Here is a 17,508-nt window from a genome sequence, read left to right as displayed (position 1 = left end):
TCAGCTGTTCATGATACGCATAAGGATGTTTCCTCTCTGGAGTTCTTCAGTCGACTGACTCTAATCGACAAGCTGGCAACTGTGCTCCTACCTATGACTTTATTCATCACTGTAATTGGCTGATCTTTTTCCATTTCTCTGCGCCGCATATTCCTCCAAGTCAAAAGTAATTTTGTACGGAGTATTATTTTGGATTATATAGATTTAATTATTTTGGGTGTAAAGCGTATGAAGAAATTCTGGGAGTTTCGCATAATGTAAAGTATACCTGCATACATCGCACCACCAGAACAAGAACACATGTCATGAAGGCTAGGTTTGAGGATAACTCCATGAGAAGTTAGCTCAGTTGAAGTTACTTCGAGATAATGGCAAACTCAGTCCTAAACCCTATCTTGTTAACGAACAAGGGTCAGGGGTAAGGGTAGGGGAACAAGGAACAAACATCCATGGGTTGATTGAATAAAAGCTAATTTAAAAATAATTTTCAAGACTCGGTTGAATAGTTGGATAGCACTTATAGGTGGAACTACAGATATTGCGGTCGCCCTAGCAACCGCTCAATGCATGAGTATAAAAGTTGGCGTAGCAACAGCTAATACATCTAGTAGTAGTATTTAATTAAGGTTATGATCACATTGGATGCACGTATGTGGGCGGTGTGCGCGAGGATAAGAGAGAAAAAAAAATGCAAAGAGCCATAGAAAAACGTTGTGACTTGCCTGTAGCTGCTCATACTGAACGCCACCAGCAAGTGCACGCGTTCAGTGTGAGTGTTCCTATGGCTTGGTTTTGCATGATCTCACGTGCACTTGCAGATATGTGCATCCAATGTGATCTTAATTTTTGACCCCGCAGTTCTTTTTAGGGTAGTAAGGAGGTAAACATATCAAAAGTCTCTACCATCTGTGCTAAGGGGGTGAGGGTGGTTCAAAGGTATCATTGTTTTGTTTCTCGCACATATCTCAAAAACTCAAGAGGTAGATGATAAGTTCTCCCACGGTGAAAACAGCCTATATTCGTGAATTAATATAATTCGTTATATAACTTTCTAGTCGATACAACAAATAGTTTTCACATTACAAAGCACCGTAGAATAAGGAAATACAGGGATGATCAACGAATGATTCCTAAGAGAAATTAATTATTGTTGAAAGAATTTTTTCAATGTTCCACCAATCCGTTGAAAGTTCACTAATGTAAACTGATGAGTTTACATAAAATACGAAAAACATTTTTTCCCCCAAAAAATGTCAGCCAATTGACTACCATTTGAGACATAATCCTCTATCCTGGAATTGAAGTTTTGAATCACTTCTCACGCAGTTACTTTTAAATCAATCTCGTTCACAATTGGTCGTTTGAGGGTTTCAATGTTTTTGGGTGGATCTAATTGACAACCCTTTGTTTCTAGATAGGATATCCCCATAGAATTAATCGCAATAAATGATTATTATGAATATTAATGGGGTTATCGAGTCGAGTCATTGCTGGTGTGGGGAAAATCCCTTAGTCACCCTATTCCCTCGCCCTATTCAACAGCCTTCGATTCCCCACTATAGGGACACCTGCGATCAAAAGTTTTCCTATACCATTGGTTTTTCACCATTTCTTATTCCACTCATAACCATTGGAAGCCTTCGAACAAATTTTAAACGATATTGCAGCAATACCCATCAACAAACTCCAAAAAGTAAAGCGTAACTTCAAGGTAAGAAGACTTTTTCAACAAAAGCTTTACCCAAACATTAGGTTTTGTTCAATAACTCGGAAAATCATGAAGGAGTTCTAATCTCAATATTTTTTGCTCAGGATGATGCTGATATAGTACTGGACGTGCGTGGTGATGGAAGGGATTATAATATGCGATAAATTGACGGATGGATCTGCATTATTTTTTCAATGTCTGTACGAAATTTAAAACTAATTGTCAACCTTCAGATTCACAATTAAGTAAGAAACTTTCTCGGTACCTAGATACTTATTACTTTCTCGGTACTTTAGTCAGAGATTAGCTAAGCAAAATTTGAAATTTCTAAGCTTAGTTAAAAGCTTCATACTATAATCATATTTAATTTTGATTATTATATATTTTCGAGTAGCTCGTTTGGGGGAGCACGTCTAATCATTATTTTAGGTCACTATTATGTTATGTTCTGCTGCTCCATTCGCATGCGTGCCCACATCATAGTATAGAATTTGATATATTATTATAGAATTCTACATGCATGCTTTCTAATCCACAAGAGTGATGTAATGTATCTTATCCAACCCTCTCAATGCTGTGTGTCTCCTATAACCAGGAATTTTGGGACCAACTAGGAAAAAGAGGAATTTTGGGACCAAGTCTGGGGTCCTACCTGCAAGGTGATTAGTAAACAATAGTCGGCCCCTTCGACACGTTCACATGCTTCTGTTACTGAATGAATACCATTCATAGATTAATTTATAGAAAAACGTAGTCTGTGTAATGAGTAGATAGATAATCTTTTTTTATTACAGACATCTTGAGAAGGCCTATTTTCCAACATTTTCTTCATCTAATAAAAACTAGAAATTCATATTTTCATGATTGAGTAGCGGAAATAATAATTCAACTTTAAAATATGAATGAATAAATATATATCTATAAAGTACAGTGTTAAATAAATATTTATACATAGTTGAATAGGCCTGCAACTGACTCGCTAAATCTAATACAACGTCTTTGTGTTGAAGAACAATGTCCAACCAGCAACCACCTGTTGGAGACACCTGATTCTACCTGCGAAGACCCATCCTCTCTTATGACTGAACCCTTTAGTCCCAAAAAGTATTGGTCCCAAAGTTCCTAGTACGGCCTCTACAAGTAATATTAATCATAATCAGTAATTCTGAAATGCCTAAATGCATGAGTAGAAAAGTGCGGTTAGTTCTTTACTAAGTAGAATTTTGTCACAAGGGGTTGAATAAACTGCATTAATCAATTTCCAAGTGCTGGAACCTGGCCAATTTCAGAATAGTTATGAATATTATAGACCAACGGAATAACTGAATTCTTCACCCTTCACCTACAGCCGGAACAATTTCAGCAGTTTTCTTTGCGTGTCATGCAACTTTCTAAGTTAATAAATCAACAGATCGAAAATAATACTATTGGCTTATTTTCTCGCTGACCGACTTTTTCACTTGGAAGAAAGAGAAAGGATGGTGGGAGAAAGAGAGAGTGAGAGGGAGGTATCTATTACTAGCAGCGTATGCAAGCCTGATTTTATTGGTTCATATTGCACTTCACAAAAAGTGGGTTCTGACTAACTAGACTCGTCCTAGTTTTATAAATATCGCATAAAATATTTGGAATCTAGAGTTTCTCAAGTCGATTGGACTGTATTAAAAAGGAGAATTGAAATTACATTTAGGCATTGAAACATTATTTTTTATTACTGGCAGGCAGTGCTAATAATATGGGAATTTTAACATACTGAGTACCGGTTGCACAAAAGCCGGTTAAGTTTTAATCGTTATTAATTCCACGAGAACCAATCAGAGAAGCCGTCTCATCAAAAAGGCCTTCTCTGATTGGATCTCGTGAAATTAATCACGGTTAAGATTTAACCGGCTTTTGTACAACCGGGTCTAATACACTAGGTTTCCAAGTTTTGATAGTTGATAGTTTATTTATCAGCTGTTATGTAGTTTCAGCCTAGTGATAAACTGGACTGATTAAATATATACGAAAAATGATAGATTCATTGTCAAAATAATCATTAAAAGAAAATAAGACACACTTTCTAAATGTACTTTTTACTTAATTACGAGTAAGTACTTAAGCTTTATGATCGTACTCAAATATTATAGCAAATAACATTTAAGGGCAAACTCGAAGTTTCGTGGAGCTGGAGAGGTTTCCAAAACAAAGAAAAGTTATTCGAGACAACATTTCCATTCAACTTGAATTATTTCGATGCAGGACGTCTCTGCTCGATTGCACCAGCGTTTGGGGCCTATATTTAGAATGATTTCAGGTTTAATTTTCAAATTAAACAGATTATAAATGTTTCTAGTGAACGCTTGAGGTTTCTATTAGAACGTGCTAATTAATACAAATCCTTAGGAGTGGATTAGAATATACATTAATTATTTGGAATCATCAAGCTGAATATTTGGACGCTTTGGAAAAAGTTCAGAAAAAAATTTAATTACAAAAATTTTGAAATAAATTTTCATTTTAAAAAGTTTGAGACGAATTTTCAGGCCGGATTTAGCAATTTAGCGCCGAATCATACATTGAACAATCATAGACCATAGTCCTACATAGAGTATTTCAACTATCAACTCAATAGTTTTTCATTCCGTTGTTTTCAAAATACAATTTCCTATCACGGTTTTATTTATTTTCGCGCTAAACAAGCATTCAGGAGTTCTTGGGAAAATAGTTCAGATGAAATTTTCTTTCTTCTCCGGATATGCTCTTCTAGTCCTTGGATAGCCATCAAATACTATACAGGCTCTCCCTAATATATAATGCAGTCTCTCCCATACCGATCAATCACTACAACGTCTTTGTCAATATTTAAATCTTACAAATTAACCTATTACAATAGTTCAAATCTTGACCCATTCAGTGATAATTTAAGAAAATTCTGTTTGAAATGTGTAGAAGCTCTTCAATTTTGTTACATTACTTTGCAGACCATTATCATTTTTATCGTGTTCCATTTCTTTCTTCGAATTTTCTTGTTAACGTAATAATTTTTTTCTGTTTTCTCAATTCAGTTTAGTTTCAATTACTAATTCTTATTTCTAATGTACATCATCAATACGTTCTGTATCAAATGTTCGAGGTAAATGAGGTATGTTTTGACATCAAGCTGTAAACTCTGAGTAATATTTTAAATAAATAAATTATTATAGATCAACGAGTTGACCAGACTATTTAAAAAACATTTCATCATAATTAGTTGATAATCGAAAGTTATTTGTAACAAAAGGTAATAAACATTACACTTCCTAAATCACATGAATGAATAATATCTGACGTGTCATACATAGTATACTATCTAGAAATACAATACTATACATATACATATACATATACATACTACACAATACATATACAATACTATCTAGAAAAATGTATTCAACATAATTAGTTGATAATCGGAAATATGTCTAATGCAACAAAATGTAATACAGGATGCACTTCCTCGATTACATGGATGTATAATACAGTATCAGATGTGTCATTCAGAGTACACTCCTGCAATGAAAAGAATCTGAAGGTGAAGGCCATCAGCCTTGAAACACGCCGAGGGCCGAGCCAACGTTGTGAATTACTCTGCTAAGCTAGATAGAAAAGTAATTTGTAATTCACAAAACATAATAACGAAAAATTGAACAGACCCACCCAATGAGGTACAATAAAGGCAATAAAACTTTGGCGGACACGCAATGTACATTGAACATCACGAATGTTCAACTATTATTCATGAGTGGAAAGTGCTCCTCATGATATACAGTGGTTTCAAGTTTTCAGTCCCAATCTTACCCTTTCAAGTGAATTACGGAAAACAGAAACATTACAATTAAACTTTGTAATTTGTTGAATTTATGTGGTATTGATAATGGCTCTATTGCGGTGGAAGATACAGAATACTGAATACAGTTAGTAAAAATTATGGAAAAAGCTTAATGTTTATTTTAAAATGTTAATTTGACAGTAGGTTTCATTGGGGATCCGATTTGAATTGAAAAAAAATACTTGACTGTCACCCAAAAAAATTTGGTCCGCCATTTTGAATACAACTTAGTTTTTTGAAAGGGAGTTTGGTCATATGATTTCAATGCAGAATTGTAAGAGAAAATGATTGGCGAAAATCGCACACCGTTATCTCAAACTGTTTTGAAGTTATTCACATTCAAAGATACCAAACAATTATACAAAAATGAGCACATTAAAAATCTCACAGATTAAACTTTCCTGTTCCAAGTGTTAAATTTGTGAGTAGATGTCACTGTAAGTGTTTACTTACAATTGAAAAAGTGAAATTTGATAGTTAAGATTTTTCCAAATTATCTATGTATCTTATGAATCATATCTATGTATTCATTTTTGTATGACTTATTAGTATCCAATGTGAATAACATTGAAACGGATTGATATATATCAATGTGCGGTTTCCGCCAATCATGTTCTCTTGAAATTCTGTATTGAAATCATGTAGGCCTATCATATAACCACCTTCCCATTAAAAAAAGCTTGGATTCAAGATAAAAAGGCTCCAAAATGACAGACCAAAATTTTGAAGCAAAAGAAAAATAGTTTTTTTAATCGAGTAGGATCCTCAATGAAACCTTCTGTAAAATTATCCTAGTAAGAGAAATATGAAGCTTTTTCCATAATTTTCACCAACTCTGTATGTTCCGTGGAATAATGTGTAATAAGAATGGAATAACGTGGAATAAGAATATAATGTTACTGTGTATCTGTGGAAGATACTTGACACACAATAAGCTTCGGCTGACGTGTGAGGTTCTTTGAACCTTTGATCCTTGAATCTGTCCCTTCATAACATAAAAAAACATAACATCTGTGGAAGATACGGATACTGACTCGTTTATCATTTTTCCTACTCTTTCCCCGTGGCTGGGAACAGTAATACTTTAATTTCCCATCTCACTCTGTATTCCAGTTTGTTTCTGGTAGCAACTTACTGATCTACATGGCGAGATGAAACAACTGTAGTAGGCTTTTCCATTCAATGAAAGCCATCAGAATATTTTACTTGGTTGGCTATTCGTATTCTGGATTAAGATCTTGATGATCTTTTAGATCTAGATGATGTAAATCTAGTGACTATTTCAGTGGCTACTCAAGCAAAATGACCCCCTTCCTATTGCGAAAAATTAAGAAGGATCCTGACTATTGAACACAATGCACAGTCAGCACTCATACTCAATGTTTTCAACTTCCCGTCATAAGGAATATTTAGATTCAACTTTCAAGAGAGAGATATAGCGCCCATCCGCTTTGTTGGATGATAGACAAGGTCTGCAATACCATTGCTAATCAAACATTATTCATGAAAAAAAGTTCATGTAAAAAGTCTCACTCATTTTCCCAATCCTTGTTTAGTGTGATCAAATGGTAACTCTGGTATTCTGGGATAACTGATATAACGGGTAGGATAAGGGTATAACGCAAATAATTGCGTATAATGTATAATATAAATTTTAATATAACGCAAAATGGGTGGCTGCCAGAACCGAAAAATATGATGATCTCAGCTGATACCTCACACTAAAGCATCATGGCTTGCATGAATATCTGCTTATTCATGCAAGCTATTAAGCTTTAGTGTGCGGTGTCAGCTGAAACCATAATATGTTTCGGCTCTTGCAGTCACCCATTTTGGATAACCATATTTATAAAATTGACTTAGTCAGCGTAGGCTGCTGTTCACACAAAACTCATGCGAGAGTTGAGGCAAACTTGCACTAGTTTATTGATAACTGCAATCGAATTTGGACTTATTATGTATTTAAACAATTGATCTCATAAAAAACTTCAAATTTCAAGGATTTTCTTGTTAATTTTAATTATTTTTTTTAATTTAAAGAGAATAATAGAACTTGGTGTGGAGTCAATAGACACCTGTCGCTATCTCGCGGGGACTTGTGGAACTGTTTGAAAAAAAAGTTGATATGTGACGTCACAGTCAGCATATAAATAAATTTCAAATTTTAACAATTTATAAGCCTATATGAAATAGTATCAGTGTGTTATGTGCTTTTTGCATGATTGTAGGCCTAAACATTACAGTAGAAAGGATGAATTCAGTTTCTATCGATTTCCGAAAGAACCGAAGAAAATTTAAACAGTTGATTGCTATAAGGTAGGCTACCGTATGTAAATTTTTCAGGTTATTGATTACGATTTATTACCCCATTTGAAAATCTATCAGATAAATTATTGTTATGTGCTTTTTGCCTGACTGTAGACAGGAACGATAAAAATTTAGTTGTTATCGACTTCCGAACAAACCGGAGAAAATTAATAGCAGGTTGATTGCTATAGGCTTATTGGTCTACACTTTTTTAGGTTATGTTTTCGTTTATTTCGAATCAAGTAAAACTACCTTATTAATCAATCCAAATTAAACTAATGTAGACGTCTATTATTTATATCATAATTATATTGTTCCTATATTATTTGTACAGTAATAACGTAACATGTCTCATAACAAACGGATTTTGTTTTCCATCTTCCATCTTCATTAATAGCCTACAATAATACGATAGATATCAAGTGCATTAAATTTTATCAGTTTGTAATTATTAATTGAAATGCCATGAAGCAGTCCAAATTACAATTGAATATTGTTCTTCATTTTTGTAGCTGGTTTTGGCCTACCTGGTACTGTTGTCAGTACTGTTCTCAAATATTTGAGATTGGCACTGAATGAATCGAACTTCTAAAAGAGTGGGCCTACAGTTAGTCCAGTCAAATGGTCGTATTTCAGGAAACAGCCCCGAAAGAATTTTTCTCGACGGTTCTATATGTATTTGCTGACACGCCAGAGGGTGGCTTCACCCCCAAAACACCCAAAAACCCCTAAAATTTTGGACTTTTTTCAATTTTTCCATTTAATCTCGAAAACTTCGAGTTTTTGGAGAGAAATCATGCTTTACAAAATTTAAGAGAATACAATTTCAAATAAATTGAGTGGTCGAGCAGGATTCTACCATTCTTGGTTCCAGAGCTACGAATTTTCAAAAAAGGGGTATTTTTCAAGGGGTTTTTAAAATTATGCAAACCTACCACCTCTACCCTATACAAATTGGATGTCTTTCTAGTATAGATTAAAAACCACACATCACGTGAAAGAACAATTAATTCTGAACAAGATTCCTTGGGAATTTTCAAATTTAGTAGTGGGGGAGAGGGAATACACCCAAGAATAGGAAATCATGTCCTACAGCCAAAATACAAATTTATCATAACTGAAATTTGGTCAAAAAATGAGAATTTCCCCTTCTAGTGTATTCTAGCCCATATTTAAATACACAGAAAAATGGAAAATTTCTATATTCAAAACTGAGTATCACGGTAACCCAAAATGATACTTGCTCTTGATTTGAAGAACAGAATCTTCTCTTTTATGTGAGGTAAATGAATTTTGTAAAAATATAATCATGAAGTAAGATATGTTTGTTTAAAAAAATCAAGAAATTTGCGATAGTTTCCTCATTTTCACAGTCTCAGCCGAAATATGCATTTTTTGTTAGGAAGGAATTGAAAAGGTATTATAATGAAAAATTTGTATTTTGGCTGTAGGACATGATTTTCTATTTTTGGGTGTATTCCCTCTCCACCACTACTAAATTCGAAAACTCCCAACTCGAAGTTTTCGAGATTAAATGGAAAAATTGAAAAAAGTCCAAAATTTTAGGGTTTTTTGGGGGTTTTGGGGGTAAAGCCATCCTCTGGCGTGTCAGAAAATGTCAGATTCGAATTCAGCGCCCCAAAATACATATAGAACCGTCGAGAAAAATTTTTTCGGGGCAGTTTCCTGAAATACGACCATTTGACAGGACTAAGTATCAAGAGACAAGTTTTTATTATGTATAGTTATTGTTTTTGATTTTCGATTGTGAATTTCAATTTACAGTACACCATAAAATTTACAAACCTACTAATTTGTGGAGACAAATATCTGATAAACTATAAGCTAGCTCTCCCTTTCTTTATCTGCTGGACTACTTGAATTTATTGTTTTAACTTTCTCGCCTATTGCCAAATCTATCAAATCATGTTGAATGATTTGATGCCCAATACAGTAATTCAAAATCAATGCCTGTCATGTTCAAACAACAAAAGAGAACCAGAATCAAAACGTAGGATCCACCTCGATCCTAGATTTCAACTCTGTCCTTGAAATCGGTTACGTCAGATGAGCGATTTTAGGGGTTAGCAGTCCACTGAGCGATCCGTTGTTCAGAATAACAATAAGGATAAACAGAAGCTTTGAATGGGAGGACTTGGGTGTCATTAATCATCAGGGACAGTAACGGAGGAAAGCCACAAGTGATAAATGGGTAGTGTCATGTGTATACTCGCAAACTATATATTGATGATAATGATTGAATCCAGTACCTACAACCTCCCATAACAGGAATCAGTTTTTGAGCAAAGATAGAACAGATTTCGGTTTGGAACATAAATATATTGTTCATTGGAAATATATTGATCATTATAGTAAATGAACAGGAATATATTGTTCATTTGGTTTCAATATTCTTTAACAACTGATTCCTTTTCATGGGAAGTGGTAGGTACAGATTCAATCATCATCATGAATATCGTATTGCGAGTATACACATACGCTTATGGCCTTCCTCCGTCACTGTCCCTGATGATTAATGACACCCTATAGTGAGGTCCACGTTATAATGAAAGTATTTGATAAACTTTGATGCTGCTATCCTTGTATATCATTCGACAAAGCAGGTGTTACTATCCTTTTCTAGCTCCGCAACGATGCCAAATCATTTTTTGACAATGTAGAAATATAATTAATAAAGGCAGAGAATCGGCAACGCTGTTCTTCTATCTTTATCTACTGCCATTATAACGTGGACCTTACTATAGTCCTCCCATAGCGTCTGTCTATCCTTATTGTTATTCTGAACAATGGATCGCTCACTGGACTACTTTTTCCCTCATCGCTCATCCAAGATCGCTCATCGGACGACACCATATGGATCCAGATGTGGACGGACAAGTTGATCCCTAGTTTTTTAATGCGGTGGCGGGATGAAGCATGCCTCACTTTTTGTATTTCTAATTCCCAGCTTGCTAGGCTGGTAGACTCAAATAGCTGGCAAGAGCAACAACTCAAATAAATCAGATGAACAATTTGATTTTTCAAGTCTAAATCATTGTGAATTATTGTACAAGAATAAGCAAGGGTGGTAGTTCCTATACAAGATACATTGGAAGTTGTTATTGTTATTGCAAACTTCCACCCAATCTATCACTGAGTTTTTCTGCAAACGTTCTTGAGAGTGATTGAGATAATATTGTGAAAATCACAAAATCATTGCTGTTTTAAAGCCCAAATAAATGTCAATTGCTTCACATAATAAAATCGGATTCCTATAGCTCCCAGGACGCTATTAACGTTTGGTAAAATTCTGCCGGAAGAAAATTAATTAGTTTGAATCCCAATAAGTGCATGGTTTGTTATTATTTTAATCATCTCAGCTCATTACCGACACACAAGTAATGAACTTATGTGGATATCAAGAAAAAATACATCACGCAATTGATTGAAAGTCTGGAGTCTGGATCTAGCGAAGGCCTTTGAACCAGTTGATAGAGAAAGACTGTCACATAAATTATATTTTATAGGTTTAGGGAGTATTATGGTTTTTGTCTTATCTCTCCCATCATTCCAAAAAACGCCATGAATGGTGTACAGACAGATGCAGGCCTAAAATTGTTGACCAGATGTTAACTGAGTCAACAGTTATAAAAATCTGAATGTTGGGCTGGTAACATATTACCAGTTCAACCAAAAGTTTGGAAAGATACACACTTCTCTAAAAATTTATTAACTTCTATTACTTTATTATGTTATGATAAAGTAAATAGATCGAATAATTTGTGGGATCAAGATAATTGTTTTGGAAGAGAATTTTCACATCAAATTTCACTAGTGAATAATATCGTTATCTAGTCTCAAAAGTAATAAACGCCAATGAATTGATAGGATGATATATGACTGCTGGGCTAAGTTTAAATTTTCCAGCAGACATTAATTGAAGGTCGGAAACAAGGATTGAGAGTACGGGGATAAGAATAACACACTAGGATAAGGAAAATCTACCCATTCGATTCTCCTTCCTCTGAATAAAACAAAAAACCTTTTGAGGATATCAATCTTTGAGAAAGTTATTCAATTTACCAAAATTGACTAAAAATAACTGAACTAAAAGTTATTTTTGGTCATTTTTTAGTAAATTGAATAAATTTTTTAAAAATTGATATTTTCAAAAACTTTTGGTATTATTCGTTCAACATTACCATGAAGAATTTATCCTCTGATTCTCTTACCGAATTTGAAATGTTCTGTCCCAAAAATTTAAACTTTGGGAGCTTATATCTCAAAAAGTAATGATGAAAAAAACGTTTTTCCTGAGAAAACTTTTTCATTTTGATAGCTTGATGATATACAAATCGAAAAACATTGAAAATTGTTACCAGTGGAAGGTTTATTTTTAGCTTTTGCACAGCCTAAATAAGGCCTGCTACCCTTTCATCCGTAACTTTTTCCAAAAATTCAAGCATATTTTTTTTTTAATCAAAATTGAAAATTTTGAAATTTAAAATTATTTTATTCCAAAATATATTTTTTCTGTGAACAAGGAAACTGAGATCTATTGGTTAAACGAGATACAATTATTCAAAAACAAATATATGGAAAATTAAATTATTAAAAGAAAAAAGTTATAATGTCAAAAACAATAATTAAAACATCAACAAATAAAAAAAAATGAAATAAATCATATGAACGATATCACAAAATCATTACAGTTATGTAAGTTTAATAAATTTAAATAGCGAGTTTCTTTGAAACGATGAAGGTTTGAGATATTGCTGGAGCTTCTTTCAGTTATAATTGAAACAAAGTAGAATCTTCTTAATTTGAATCCAATTTGATTCATGTATCATCTGTATGACAAAATCGTGATGATGATATTAATAATCATCATCAATAAAATGAAAATCAAATCAATACATGAGAATTCAAAATGGACTCTTGTGATCATGCGCAGAGAACTTCTATCCACGTCTGTATCACAAAATCGTAATAATATTAATAATCATCATCAATAAAATTCAATTCAAATCAATACATGAATATGTAAAATGGACTCTTGTGATCATGCGCAGAGAACTTCTACCCACGGCTATCCAATGAGAGAGGCCATATCTCCTCCCTCCTCTTCATCTCTTTGAAGTGGGGTTCTGCGCAAACGTGAAAATCTCCTAGTTTTCTTTATGACAACACTCATACTATAAAAATTGACAAAAACTCTTTCAATTCTAAAGATATACTGAAATAAATATGATTAAACTATTTTTTAATAGGTTTTTGCAAAATACTGGGAGTTGTAGATCTAGACATGCGCAGAACACCCATATGTTTCCTATCATGAAAGTATTGAAAAGAACAGAGAAAAACACTCAAATTATGAAATAAATTTCGCAAAGTGACTTGGGATGTCACCGACCAACTATTTTTATAGGATATCATGCTGTTCTAATAAAATAATCCTTGGTAATCTGTGTAACGAACTCATTGTACCTGTATGATCTTGTCACCATATGGAACACGATAATTACATTAAAACAAGATAATTTCAGACAATAATAATCTAAAAACAACATTAATAATTGAAATAAACATATTCTGAATGATTTTTATATAATATAACACATTTCGCAACAGACAGGAATAAAATTTTGTTAATATTTTTCAATTTTATTTCGTGTTTCAATGTTTTAAATCGAATTATGCATCAATTAATATTGTATAACATTGAATTGACCAACTTTCAATGGCTCATTGCATGAATAAACATGATTTCATCAAGTAGCATATGCAACAGGAGAGATGATGAGGAGTCGTGTTTTTCTGAATTCCTTCAAGTTTTCATTATAAAGAGATGTTTTTATGATATTAAATGTTCTAAGAGTTGTGGAAAAGCATTAGATTCTGGGTTTGATGTGATTTGGAGAGGTGGACCCCGTTGAGGGGGAGCGCTGAAGAAGCTATCAAGTACGACAGCCACCTGTTACCCAGAATATAATTCGGAGGAATGTTTAAAACATTGTTTTAATGCAGGAATGAACAGTAGAGTGGTTTATGAACACAAATACTTGAATATTGAAAGAGTTTACCTGATTCTGCCGGACTGCAACCGGAGAGACGTATGCAAAGATGATGTTTCCTCTGAGGCAGTTGCGCACAGATTGATAATATCGCGGACAGCTAGATGCCCAAAATAAATGATCGATCTCCCAGGATGAGGAAAGGTGCCGGCCGTATCTCATGGCAACCAGCCCCTACCTCAACCCCAGCCCCTAACCCCTAACTCCCGGACAGCGCGTTATCGAAGGGAAATTAGCAGGGAAAAATCAGAAATCAGGGAAAATATGATAACAGTACAGTTCAATCAGATTCTCGCACCCAAACATAAACACAACATATGTCAATATTAGTAAAATGTCAGTATACGGAATCAAGAAATTGAAGTTAACTGAAATTAAGAAAGAACCCCATGATTGAGAAATCCATACCTTCCAAATTAAAACAATTGATACTAAGTTACAGAAGACTGTAGAGAATTAAATCCCATATACATTTTTTTTTCACAAACTCAACATGAAAGCTAAAACATCAAAATAGTTATTGTAAGTATCTGGTCCATAATTATTACGGTTACGGTGAATACAAGGTTTTTGTTTGTTTTGAAATGATGAACAGGATTTTCAGAGGTGTCGTGAAAAATGCGCACAGTAAAAGATGCACACAACTTTCTCAAGAGGGTCAGAAAAAGGTATCTACTACCTGGAACTACTCAGATATCAGACCGACCGGAACTAAAATGCGTACAACTTTTTTCCAAGTGACAGAAATGTCACTATTATTTAAGTCATGCATTAGGCCGACCGGAAGTAAATTCATTCATTCATTTATTCGTGGATATAATTACAAATCATAAAAATATGATAAGGAAGGAACAACAGGCTTGGCCCAAAACTATTCATCAGAGAAAGAATCTGCCTATCAATGTATACATGCACTCTTTTAGAAACATTCTCTCAGTCTAGTACCAACTAAATGAATTGAACTAATAACATGATTTTTTCGGAATGAATATTATGATATTTTTTAATAATAAATAGTACGAAATATTATAATAAATTGAGATCTATTTATTATTTTGATTTTACAGCAATTGAATAATAATTGCAATATTCTATTTACTTCTATCTTCATTTTTCTACCACAAGAACTGGAGAAACCAGAGTTTGTTCTAATCTGAACCGTTTGATGGAGATAGTTTTTTACCACCCAAAATAGCTTTGCACTTTACTAATCCTGAATATCTACTTCATCTTAAGATCGAAATATACATATCTGTATTTATGTATAGTATATATCTGGGTTTGTCACATGGGGCACTGAGAGAAATAGGTTCTCAATCAGAAAACTCATGCTTATTTACAATCAACAGCACTAGTTACCCCTCAACCATCAAAACAATGATAACACCTGAAATGTGTATTAATTAGCAAGTCCAAATCCTGGAAGAAGTGTGATGGAAATAATCGTTATGAAACCGTATTAAGTTTCTCGTGAAAAATTATAGTATTTAAATATGATATTTTAATACATTATTCTCACTTTCTAGTACCTAACAGGATCTTCAAAAGGAAATATTTTATATGGGCCTAGAATTTATTTTTAAATTTTCAAATAATCAGTCTTAATTTGTAAATGCAGGTTAATCTTAAAAATGAGCAAATTTAAATATGAAAAACGAAATAGCAAGTCGACTGATATAATGAGTATGCTCAATTTACATCCAAAGGAGAATGTAAAAAAATGAAATTGCATTCAAATATTTTCAAATAAATATAAGTCCTTATTATTGTACAGCTGTATTACTTGGGGAAATTTCAGTAATTTATTCAAAATAGAAATTAAACTATGGGCTATTGTACATGGAAGTAAGGAAATTCTGTTCTATGGACTTATATTTTTTGTTGAATTAGTCATAATAAAAATGACAAAAATATTACTTACAAATGCAGTGTGGAGCATTTTTCCATGATAAGCAGGGTTTTTATCAGATTTCTTTCAATAGAATTATATTATCATGATAAAGGTATCTTGGTAAAATATTTAACATCCTACAGTTATTGGATGATTACTTTTTCTCTTTAGTTGATAACAATCATTATATAAATCCGTTTAAACAGGTAAATATTGTTAGATTTTTAGAACATCAACAATGATTCAATGCCTTCTAGTTATAATGCTAATAGAAATGCTGAACTTGCAAACTTGTCAACTTGCAACATTTTCCCATTTTTCTTGTGAAATGCCTGTGACGTCATCACAAGCACTTGTCCGGAACCATGGGTTGGTAACAATGCTTGTATCTTTGTGAAACGGGCCCCCTGGATGGTAGCTCAGGTACTCAGGTAGACGGACTCTCACTCTCTTTCTCTTCAGTAAATTTGTGCGCATGTCACATAATTTCAGTTGTGCGTAATTGTCAGGTAACCTTTTCAAGAAGGCAGTGGAGTAGTGAAGGGGGTTTCCTTGGTTACAACACCCCCCCCCCCTATGAGCCCGAAAAAGAGGCCCGAAAATTTCCCCTTCATCATCAAATTCCAATAGGTGAAGTATATAGGGGCCCAAAATTTTTAGTCAGACCCCCCCCATTTCAAAATTCTGGCTACGCTACTGCAAAAAGGTTCCAACTTTGATAAAACATAAATATTTTGAAAAAAGTACAGATTTATATGTGGTCTTTTAAAGGGAAGCCAGCCAGCCGTTTTAGTAGAATTTTTAGGTAGTGCAAAATCGCGCCATAACAAGGGCTATAGTGAGGTCTACGTTATAATGGTAGTGTTTGATTGGCAATGGTATTGCTATCCTTGTCTATCATTCAACAAAGCGGATAGCTCTATCTCTTTCTCGCTTTGCTCTGTTGCCAGATCGTCTTTCAACAATGCAGAATTAATAATTAATTAACAAAATATTTTATCTTAATTATGGAAATTCATTATGAAATTATTGAAAAATATAATTTATTGCTTAATAATTGATTATTTTAAATGAGAATGAACAGTTGATATTACATCAATAAACCTGTATCAGCTATCGTCTATAGAAGGCGTTGACAAGACGAGGATCGGCAACGTTGATCATCTATCTTTCTCCACTGTCATTATAGCGTGGACCTCACTATAGCGATATTTCAACAATGAGTATCAAGCCATCATCTCCAATATGTTCCACGAGCATTTTGGTAAGTACGTCTAGTCTGCGATCACACGCTACACCTAAAATTAAAACTAGTTTCTTCAAGATGTCGTCAGGAGTCGTTTTTTTCAAGGTATCCATTTCAACTTTGTCAAAGTCTTTGACTTTCCAGGTTTGCAGTCTACTCGTTTCCTTTCCATAAACAAAATCAATTTTAATGGACGACTAAAGTCCGTGGTTTCAATCTCCCCTGGGGGGGGGGGGAAGGAAGGAGTAGGAGGAGGAGGAGGAGTGGGATGATGAGGAGGGGGAGTGGTGTAGAAGACGGAGGAAGAAGAGGGACGATTAGGGAGGAGGAAGGAGTAAAATAAAAGAAGAAGGATTTATTCATTCTAATTCATCTGAAATATCACAGAAGAGACAAGTGATATGAAGCTTACATAGGATAAATTACTAGGGC

At 33.8% G+C, this 17,508-nt stretch overlaps 1 protein-coding gene across 5 annotated transcripts in view; it reads right to left on the bottom strand.

The window, feature by feature from the left end:
• LOC111044351 (uncharacterized protein F09G8.5) overlaps window positions 1-17,508 on the bottom strand; it is a 66,815-nt gene that overhangs the window by 32,422 nt on the left and 16,885 nt on the right. The window lies entirely within an intron of this gene.

The sequence above is a fragment of the Nilaparvata lugens genome, chromosome X (assembly GCF_014356525.2).
Source record: "Nilaparvata lugens isolate BPH chromosome X, ASM1435652v1, whole genome shotgun sequence".
Taxonomy (NCBI): Eukaryota; Metazoa; Arthropoda; class Insecta; order Hemiptera; family Delphacidae; genus Nilaparvata; species Nilaparvata lugens.
This window is presented reverse-complemented; position numbering and strand designations above follow the sequence as displayed.